Raw genomic sequence first — 10,178 nt, 5'->3', positions numbered from 1 at the left:
TACGGAGAAACTGTTATAAGCCAGTATACTCTGGCTTTTTGAGTGTTAAATTTAGTCTGAAATAACGAATGAAAGCTGTGTCACTGGACATTTAAGACATATTTGTTTTGTACAGTGTTTAGTTGACATAAGATGCTATTAAGGATAGGAAATTTAAAGAATAGTGTGTATTATGTAACAAGTAAAAGCTGGATATTTTAGATAAACCCTTTTCTGATGTAACTGTCTAAAATCATTTTAGCAGTTCAATCTTGGCCTTCTGTCAACCCTGTGAACTGTTATGCAACCTCACACACTCACTGGGAATTGTGCAATATGTGCAACTTTAACAATTACCATTTAAAAGTGTAAATTATAAATCAGTATCATCAAAACTTGACTCAATAAACACAGAGAGTATTAAAACTTTTCAGGAATTTTATATAGAAACTTAGAAGAGTTACAGCAAAGCAGCAAAATATAAACCTTAAAATCATCAATAATTGTCTTGATTGGCTTACAATCTAAATAAATCAACAACTACTATTTTTAGACATAAATCTAAAATGATCATAGTGATTAAAATTATCATGGTTGGTACTGAGCTCTTGAGCTGAATAAAAGTCAAAGGTCTCATGTCACCGATCCTCAGCTGGCTCTGGGTAGGCCGGTGGCAGGTTGGGCAATCATTTGTTCCTCTTTTTCCTTTTTGCCATGATTCAAGCTTTCACAAGGAAAAACTTCACGAAGACAAAAATTAAAACTCATCAAGAAAATTTCATTCTCTTCTGGTTCAATTTTGACTGAGAGAATTTTAGGATATTTTCAGATAGACCATGTTCTTCTTCGGGGCAGCATGGTGGTGCGACGGTTAGCGCTATTGCCTCACAGTGAGTCGGTTCCGGGTTTGAGCCCCGGCCGACCCGGGGCCTTTCTGTGCGGAGTTTGCATGTTCTCCCCGTGCTTGCATGGGTTCTCTCCGGGTACTCCGGCTTCCTCCCACTGTCCAAAGACATGCAGCATAGGTTGATTGGCATCTCTAAATTGCCCGTAGGAGTGTTTGTGTGTTTGCGTGTGTGAGTGGTTGTTAGTCTTTGTGTTAGCCCTGCGATGGACTAGCGACCTGTCCAGGGTGTACCCTGCCTCTTGCCCGCAGCCAGCTGAGATTGGCTCCAGCCCTCCGTGACCCCATTTGGGACTAAGTGGTATAGAAAATGGATGGATGGATGTTCTTCTTGGTTAAATCCTCTGTAACTCAGGAAACCATAACTCACATACTCAGCATAATCCAGTACGCTGACAGAAAAGTCCTCCAAGGTGGCTGCAGCTTTAAACACATCCCAGTCTGTGTGGGCAAAACAGTCCTGCAGGGTGCTTTCAGTCTCTGGGGTCCAGAGTTTAATTTGTTTGGTGACAGGGTTTGTTTGTTTCAGTCTATAGATAATTTCATGGCAGTCAATTAGGCTGCTGTCAAGATAACTTCAGTCTGAACTAAAGTGGTGACGATTGAGGATCTTATGTCTAGATGATGCCCAGATTTTTTGCAATTTGAGAAATCTGTTCACTCATTCCTTGGCATGTGCTCCTACTAAATTTTATTAAAACCTCTTGACAGGTTTTTGAGGTACTCAGCAAATAAATGTTATTGAATATGTAACATGTAATTAACATTATGCTCATTTTTGAGTCTGCAGTTTGTGGTGCTGTTGTATTGTGTAATACTGAAAGCTAATTTTAGGTTTTGTCCTGTTTGAAGAGACATATATGGTCCTGTGGGGTGCAGCCCTAACAACTCACACACCTCCTTCTATACTAAATGCGAGAGCCCAAACCAGAGGAATAGTATGTACAGTATCTTTATTTTTAATTTTGCATTTGCAAAAGATAATGTGGTTGACATTCGCTAGGTAATAGTTTGGGACAAGTTGTATGGTAAGTCCAAAAATCCCAATCACAAATTGGCACACTAAATTTCTACACAAGATGTACAGTGTGTTACTCATAAGAAGCTATATTTGATGAAACTAATGTCATCTGCTGTCTGTGAGCTCTGCAAAATATGACTGGGGTCATTTATAGACTTACAAATCAGAAAAAGTTGAAACAGTATGTAAAATCAAAATTAAAACTGAAAATAGTGATGTGTAAATCATCTGTGTCCTGTATTACACTGAAAACAACACAGCAGCACATTATTTGATGTGATATTTCATAAGTTTTATTCTTTGTTCAGAATAAACACACACTTCAATTCTGATGCCTGCAACACATTCCAAAAAATAGTTGAGACAGTAAAGTATTTACCATGGTGTGATGTTGCCATTCCTTTTTCAGCATTAATGGAGCCCTTACAGAAGTGTAAGTGACCTTTGCCAAGGGCACTGACACAACCCCAGACCATGACAGACTCTGGCTTTTGGACTTATTGCTGCTAACAGTCTGGATGGTCCTTTTGTTTTTGGTCCGGAGCACACAGCATCCATTCCTTCCAAAATAGACCTGAAATACTGATTTGTTTGACCACAGTACACAATTCCACTGTGTGATGGTCCATCCCAAATGCCTCTGAGCCCAGAGCAGTTGACTGCACTTCTGGACAGTGTTGACATAGGGCTTCCTTTTGACACAGTACAGTTTTAAGCAGCATTTATGGATGTAACTACTTACTATAGTGCCTGACACAGGTGTCCCAAAGTAATCCTGAGCCTATGTAGTTATATCGCTTATAGAACCGTGACAATTCTCGATGCAGTGCTGTCTGAGGACTTGGGGAGCACGGTCATCCAGTTTAGGATTGGCCCTTGCCCTTTACAAATCAAATCAAAATTTATTTGTATAGCGCCAAATCACAACAAAAGTCATCTCAGGACACTTTACAAAGTAAGGTCTAGACCTTACTATTATCACTATTATTACAGAGGGAAAACCCAACAAAGGAGAGGAGGGAAACAAACAGTCTAGGCATATAGGAATTCTTGTGCAGCTCTCTTGGAGTCAGGCAAAGAGTTAAAAGTCAGAAAAGAATGCCTAGTCTGAAAATAAAGATACATAAGAGTGACAAACACATTCAAGATAAAAATGCAATACAAAAAATAAGATAATAGATGAGATGGTGAACTTCAAATATTGTACATAGTATTACACATAGTGGAGTTGGATATGGTATTTCACTTAGTGCGGTAATAAGGGGTTATTGCACATGTTTCTCACATTTTTGTATTTGCCATCAGTCTTACTGAGGCAGGGAAAAGCTGTTGTAAAGTCTAGTTCTGTGTTTGATGATATTGTCTACCCTGCTGTGCCTGATGCTGTAGGTGCTGTTTTCTGTGTCTGAGCAGGGTGTGTACTGGGTGGAGTAGGTTATTGATTATGTTCTCTGCTCTTTTAAGACAGTGCTGTGTGTATAGTGTGTCCATAGCAGGAAGTTTAGTCCCATTGATCCTCTCTGCAGTCTTTATAACTCTTTGAAGAGCTTTCCTCTCTGCCTGTGTGGTGTTACCATACCAGACTGTGATGCCAGTAGTGAGGATGCTCTCTACCAGTCCTCTGTAAGCCTAGGTGACAAGGTGATGGTTCAGCCCAGCTTTTCTGAGCTGCCTGATGAAGTATAGCCACTGCTGGGCTTTCTTCACTGTGGCAGCTGTGTTCAGTGACCAGCTTGGATCAGATGTCACCAGCAGGCCAAGGAACTTGTATCTGTCAGCCCTCTCCACCTCAGTCCCTTTGATGGTCAAAGGCAGCAGAGTGGAGGGGTTCTTCCTGAAGTCTATTATTATTGTCTTGTTTATATTGAGGATGAGGTCATTCTCCTCTCTGTAAACAAGAATGTCATTCACCAAGCTTCAGTAACCCGACTCATCTCCCCCCTTGATGATGCCCAGGATGATTTAATGATAATGGTGTCATGGTTGGAGACATAGTCATGAGTGTACAGGGTGAAGAGTTTGGGACTGAGATAGCAGCCCTGCGGTGAGCCTGTGCTGATTGTGAGCTCAGCAAACACCCTTCTTCCCATTCTCTCCACCTGTGGTCTTTCAGTCAGGAAGTCCAGAATCCAGTTACAGGTGGGAGTTGGTACACCGAGGTCTGTCATCTTTCCAATCAGCCTGCGAATTTGCGAATGGTGTTGAATGCACAACTGTAATCCAGGAAGAGCATCCTAGCATACGTACTGCTGTTATCTAGGTGTTTCAGGGTATGGAATAAAGCCAGAGCCACCACGTCTTTCACAGATCTGTTGGGGCAGTAGGCAAACTGGAGGGGGTCTACAGCAGCGGTCCCCAACCTTTTTTGTACCAGGGACCGGTTTCATGCATGAAAATTTTTCTGCAGACTGGGTTAGAGGTGCAGGCGTTCCAATAACAAAAACCTTTGTCAGTTCATAGTATGTAATCTGAATGCAACAATTACACTTTATATTAGGCAATTACAATAATTCTACACTATAATATCGACTCGCCATAATGCAGAGTCAGTTGGAGCCCTGGGCTTTTTACCCTGCAACTAGAAAAAAATTCCAAGGGCTTGTCTTTTAACACAGGGTGTTTTGTCTCAATGTGGCGAAGCATTTTTGAGGGTTCCATGGCTTCATTAGCTAGTCAGTCACAGTAAATTATGCATAGCGGGTGTGGAGCTTGTGTATCACCTGTTGCGATGAACCCGTAACTTAGGTAGGAATCGTGGTATTTTCTTTTAAATGCAGCTTTCTTCTGTTTGTGACCCTTTTGCTGTCCCATGTATGCCTGTTCCTTCCCAAAAAAGCTCTCCAGTGAATTTTGTTTTTGGCTCATTTTTTTAAAGGGTTAGCTGCTGTTGATATCACCTGGTTCAAATGAAATCATCATTTCATTGGTTTACCTCATTACTGGCCCAGAAATGCAACCATCCTAACTATTTTAGAACGTGTTTCAGCATCAGAATTGAAATGAACAGAGAATAAAATTGATGAGGTATCACATCAAATTTGTATGGCTGCCATCTTGGCCAGGTCTCCCTTGAAAAAGAGATCTTGATCTCAATGGGACTTCCTGGTAAAATAAATATTAAATAAAATAAATTAAAAATATATATATAGCTGGAGTACATTGCAGGTAATTTTGTCACCTGGTCTGACTGATTGATTAAAACAGGAGTGTACAGTGCCTTGCGAAAGTATTCGGCCCCCTTGAACTTTGCGACCTTTTGCCACATTTCAGGCTTCAAACATAAAGATATAAAACTGTAATTTTTTGTGAAGAATCAACAACAAGTGGGACACAATCATGAAGTGGAACGAAATTTATTGGATATTTCAAACTTTTTTAACAAATAAAAAACTGAATAATTGGGCGTGCAAAATTATTCAGCCCCTTTACTTTCAGTGCAGCAAACTCTCTCCAGAAGTTCAGTGAGGATCTCTGAATGATCCAATGTTGACCTAAATGACTAATGATGATAAATAGAATCCACCTGTGTGTAATCAAGTCTCCGTATAAATGCACCTGCACTGTGATAGTCTCAGAGGTCTGTTTAAAGCGCAGAGAGCATCATGAAGAACAAGGAACACACCAGGCAGGTCCGAGATACTGTTGTGGAGAAGTTTAAAGCCGGATTTGGATACAAAAAGATTTCCCAAGCTTTAAACATCCCAAGGAGCACTGTGCAAGCGATAATATTGAAATGGAAGGAGTATCAGACCACTGCAAATCTACCAAGACCTGGCCGTCCCTCTAAACTTTCAGCTCATACAAGGAGAAGACTGATCAGAGATGCAGCCAAGAGGCCCATGATCACTCTGGATGAACTGCAGAGATCTACAGCTGAGGTGGGAGACTCTGTCCATAGGACAACAATCAGTCGTATACTGCACAAATCTGGCCTTTATGGAAGAGTGGCAAGAAGAAAGCCATTTCTTAAAGATATCCATAAAAAGTGTCGTTTAAAGTTTGCCACAAGCCACCTGGGAGACACACCAAACATGTGGAAGAAGGTGCTCTGGTCAGATGAAACCAAAATTGAACTTTTTGGCAACAATGCAAAACGTTATGTTTGGTGTAAAAGCAACACAGCTCATCACCCTGAACACACCATCCCCACTGTCAAACATGGTGGTGGCAGCATCATGGTTTGGGCCTGCTTTTCTTCAGCAGGGACAGGGAAGATGGTTAAACTTGATGGGAAGATGGATGGAGCCAAATACAGGACCATTCTGGAAGGAAACCTGATGGAGTCTGCAACAGACCTGAGACTGGGACGGAGATTTGTCTTCCAACAAGACAATGATCCAAAACATAAGGCAAAATCTACAATGGAATGGTTCACAAATAAACATATCCAGGTGTTAGAATGGCTATGTCAAAGTCCAGACCTGAATCCAATGGAGAATCTGTGGAAAGAACTGAAAACTGCTGTTCACAAACGCTCTCCATCCAACCTCACTGAGCTTGAGCTGTTTTGCAAGGAGGAATGGGCAAAAATTTCAGTCTCTTGATGTGCAAAACTGTTAGAGACATACCCCAAGCGACTTACAGCTGTAATCGCAGCAAAAGGTGGCGCTACAAAGTATTAACTTAAGGGGGCTGAATAATTTTGCACGCCCAATTTTTCAGTTTTTTATTTGTTAAAAAAGTTTGAAATATCCAATAAATTTCGTTCCACTTCATGATTGTGTCCCACTTGTTGTTGATTCTTTACAAAAAATTACAGTTTTATATCTTTATGTTTGAAGCCTGAAATGTGGCAAAAGGTCGCAAAGTTCAAGGGGGCCGAATACTTTTGCAAGGCACTGTATCTTTTCAGTCACACCCTTTCTGTATAAACATGGTGTTAAGCAATAATACAACCAGTTAGTTGTAATGGATGTAATGTAATGCTAATAATGGATCAATGTACTGTACATTGTGTTAATAATGTCTGTTTAATTATACTGTACTCATATTTTTTGGCTGTGAGTTTTTACCAAAAGTATGGCATCTTACTTTTTATTTTAGGAGTTTTAATGAAACAGTTGACTTATATCTGGACATATTTTTTTCTTCAGACAGCCGTGGCAGCCATGTTACAGCCTACAGCTGGTCTGAGAAATAGAAAGTATACTTAAAAACTCAGTAAATCAGTTTTGGTCCAGTCAACTTCAATACTCTTACCAGGGTGTTGGAAGCAGCTCCCATAGGCTTCAATTTTTCTAATACTATGTCCTTTGTTTTCTGCAGTGCTACCTTTGCTGTCGTATTGCAACTTGCAGCTAAACAGCATTAAGTTGCTTCTTGCCTTAAGAAGTATTCTAATTACACAGCAGAGTGTTGGTAACCTCTCTGTCAGGCTGACACTTCCTCCAGGACAGAATCATTTCTTTCTGCTACACTCTTCTCTTATGCCTGCTGCTCAAGGAGCTTGAAAGGCCAGCAAGAGAAGGCCACCTTCAATGGTGGGAGCTCATGGCTGTCAGTCAATATGGCTCTACTGATATGGTCACAGGCTAGCAAGCTACTGGTTCCATGAAAAAGACAGTCAAGAAATTAGAGTTTTGAAGAAGAAGAAAAGAAACCAACACAATTGGATTTAGATCATAAAGTTATATCAGAGCAGCTTTCAGCAGATGGAGAGTGTTGACAGAGAAAAGGGAATTACAGTGGACACTTATTTGGCATTCTTTCTTGCTTGACTGGTATGTTGTGAGTTTATTATTTATTGTAGTACAAAAAGGATTCAAACCATTACCCGTTGTGCTTGTTGCTAAATCATGCCAGATTGTGTTGTTTGCACTCCCAGTGTGACTGTAACAGCAGGTACATCCAGGTAGGTTAACAGCCACTGATCGGTCTGCTGCAGCTGTCACATCAATTTGTAACAGTGAATTACATTACTTTTGTGCCCACCAGTTGAATGTGGTGTATTCTCCACTAACTTGGTAATTTTTCCAAAGGAGTCTGGCTGTCTGTCACCCTGGTTTGGCACCTGTTGCAGCTACAGTGGTATTACATGTGTTTTTGAACAGCATGTGTCCTACAAAAGAACTTGTGGCTAAGTGTCGTTTTATGATGCAACCATGCAAAATGTCTTCACAAAACTTGTGAATATTCAGAATCCTACTGCAATTTAGTCCATGGTGATTTATTTACACACACTAAGGAGACTGATTAAATGCACAAGTTATTTTAAAATTCTTAGTAATAGTATAATATTAATGGCTGACCAAAATTGACTACAGTATATAAATGATTTATTGGGACAAACTAAGCAATTCTGTGTAAAGTCAGACATTAAGCACCCACATACTGTATAACTGGAATGGAATGATCCTTGTTTCACAACTGAAATTGGCAGTTGAATGTTTAGATCGAACAGTTGTGCTGTTTTTCAGTAGGCACGTAGCAGGGTAGAATGTGTGTGTGTGTGTGTGTGTGTGTGTGTGTGTGTGTGTGTGTGTGTGTGTGTGTGTTTTTTTTGGCGCCCTGTCCAGGGTGTCCCCCACCTTTCTCCCTATAATCCCGGCTGGGATTGCCCCCAGCCACTGCGCTACCCTGTTTGGGACTAATACTGCTTCTATACTAAGCAGTATAGAAAATGAGATAAGCTGTAGCAGGGCAGTCAGCTCGGTGAGTTACATAGATTTAATGCCCGCCAGTTAAATATCATAGTGTCCACTAACTGTAGCTCCATAACCATGGTTTGGTGTTCACAGTGGTCTGATTGGAGCTGAGCAAGCAGGGAGAGGGTGGGCTAGTTGGGGTAGAAGCAAGTGATTTGAGAGTCTCATGGTAGTGCTAGCTAGAGTTTGAATTCCTAATGACTGTAGCTTTAAGTAAGAAGTGATTTTACTTAGGTGTATTTTTGTAACACTAGAAATGAAGAACTGAATTTGGAATCCATGCTGTAATGTTAGAAGCATTAATGTTGCGCTAGTGCTTTATTAGTTTGAAGAGTAAGCGTTTATCCATTCTTATTTAGCACAAACCAGAGTAGTGCGCTTTTTTCTGAACATGCTCAAATTAAATTGCTCACTTGAAGCAAGTGAGTGAGCTCAATTTTCTGCTTTGATTATAATCTCCCATGATCCTAAATCTGTTCTGGATGAATGACAAATGGTTTGAATTCATGAACAGTCCGTAGATCCTTTCCTGTATTTCTCTTTTTTGTTGTATTTTTTTTTTGCCATTTGGTGTACATGTGACTAGCCTCAGGAAAGCTGTCCTCCTTTGTGGCCACAGGAACTACAACACTGATGTTCTGATGTTATGAACATGAGATGAAGGGAAAAGCAAATGTGTCCTTATATGGGAGGCTGTTTAGGCTGTAATTCATACTTTCTCACACAGACACAACTATACTCTTACACACAGTGATGATCTAAGATGGCGCTGACAATGGCAACCTTGGTTACTCACGCTCTCTTGTGTTTGTTGATTTTCTTTGCTTTCTCGGTCTTTTGCAACCCATCCCGGATTACTTTTACCAGAGAAGAACTGTTAATCTACAGATCATCTACTCTGATCCTGAACACAGGCGCACCACAGGGCTGTGTGCTCAGCCCAGCTCTCTTCACTCTGTTTACCCATGACTGTTGTGCCATTCACCCCACAAATACAGTTGTGAAGTTTGCAGACGATACCACCATAGTGGGTCTCATCTCAGACAATGATGAGACTCACTACAGGGAGGAGATTCAGCACCTGACAAGGTGGTGTTCAGATAACAATCTTGTCCTGAACACCAACCAAGGAAGTCATTGTGGATTATAGGACGTCCAGGAAGACAATACATGCTCCTCTTCTCATACACGGAGAAGTGGCGGAGCAAGTGGATAACATCAAATTCCTGGGCATCCACATCACATCTGACCTGACCTGGTCTCTGACCTGACCTGGTGAGAACAGCTCAGGGCATTGTAGGAAGTCCTCTTCTGGATATGGACTCACTATACGCTGACGGGATCCAGAGGAGGGCGAGATGGATTGCTACAGACCCCACCCACCCAGGAAACAGTCTGTTTGTGCCTCTTCCCTCCAGAAAAAAGTACAGGAATATAAAGACAACAGATAACTAGCCTGGAGCTAGAACATCCCGACTCTCCGCTCATTGTTCTAGGGGACTTTAACCAGAGCAAATCTCACCCATGAACTGCCCAAATACAGACAGCACGTCACCTGTCCCACTAGGGACAAATTCACACTGGATCACTGCTACACAACAATAAAAGACGCCTATCACTCTGTCCCCCG

General features: G+C 41.2%; 1 protein-coding gene across 7 annotated transcripts in view; it reads left to right on the top strand.

Moving 5' to 3' along the window:
• sgsm2 (small G protein signaling modulator 2) overlaps window positions 1-10,178 on the top strand; it is a 184,896-nt gene that overhangs the window by 17,541 nt on the left and 157,177 nt on the right. The window lies entirely within an intron of this gene.

This window comes from Monopterus albus, unplaced genomic scaffold (assembly GCF_001952655.1).
Source record: "Monopterus albus unplaced genomic scaffold, M_albus_1.0 scaffold26.1, whole genome shotgun sequence".
Classification (NCBI taxonomy): Eukaryota; Metazoa; Chordata; class Actinopteri; order Synbranchiformes; family Synbranchidae; genus Monopterus; species Monopterus albus.
This window is presented reverse-complemented; position numbering and strand designations above follow the sequence as displayed.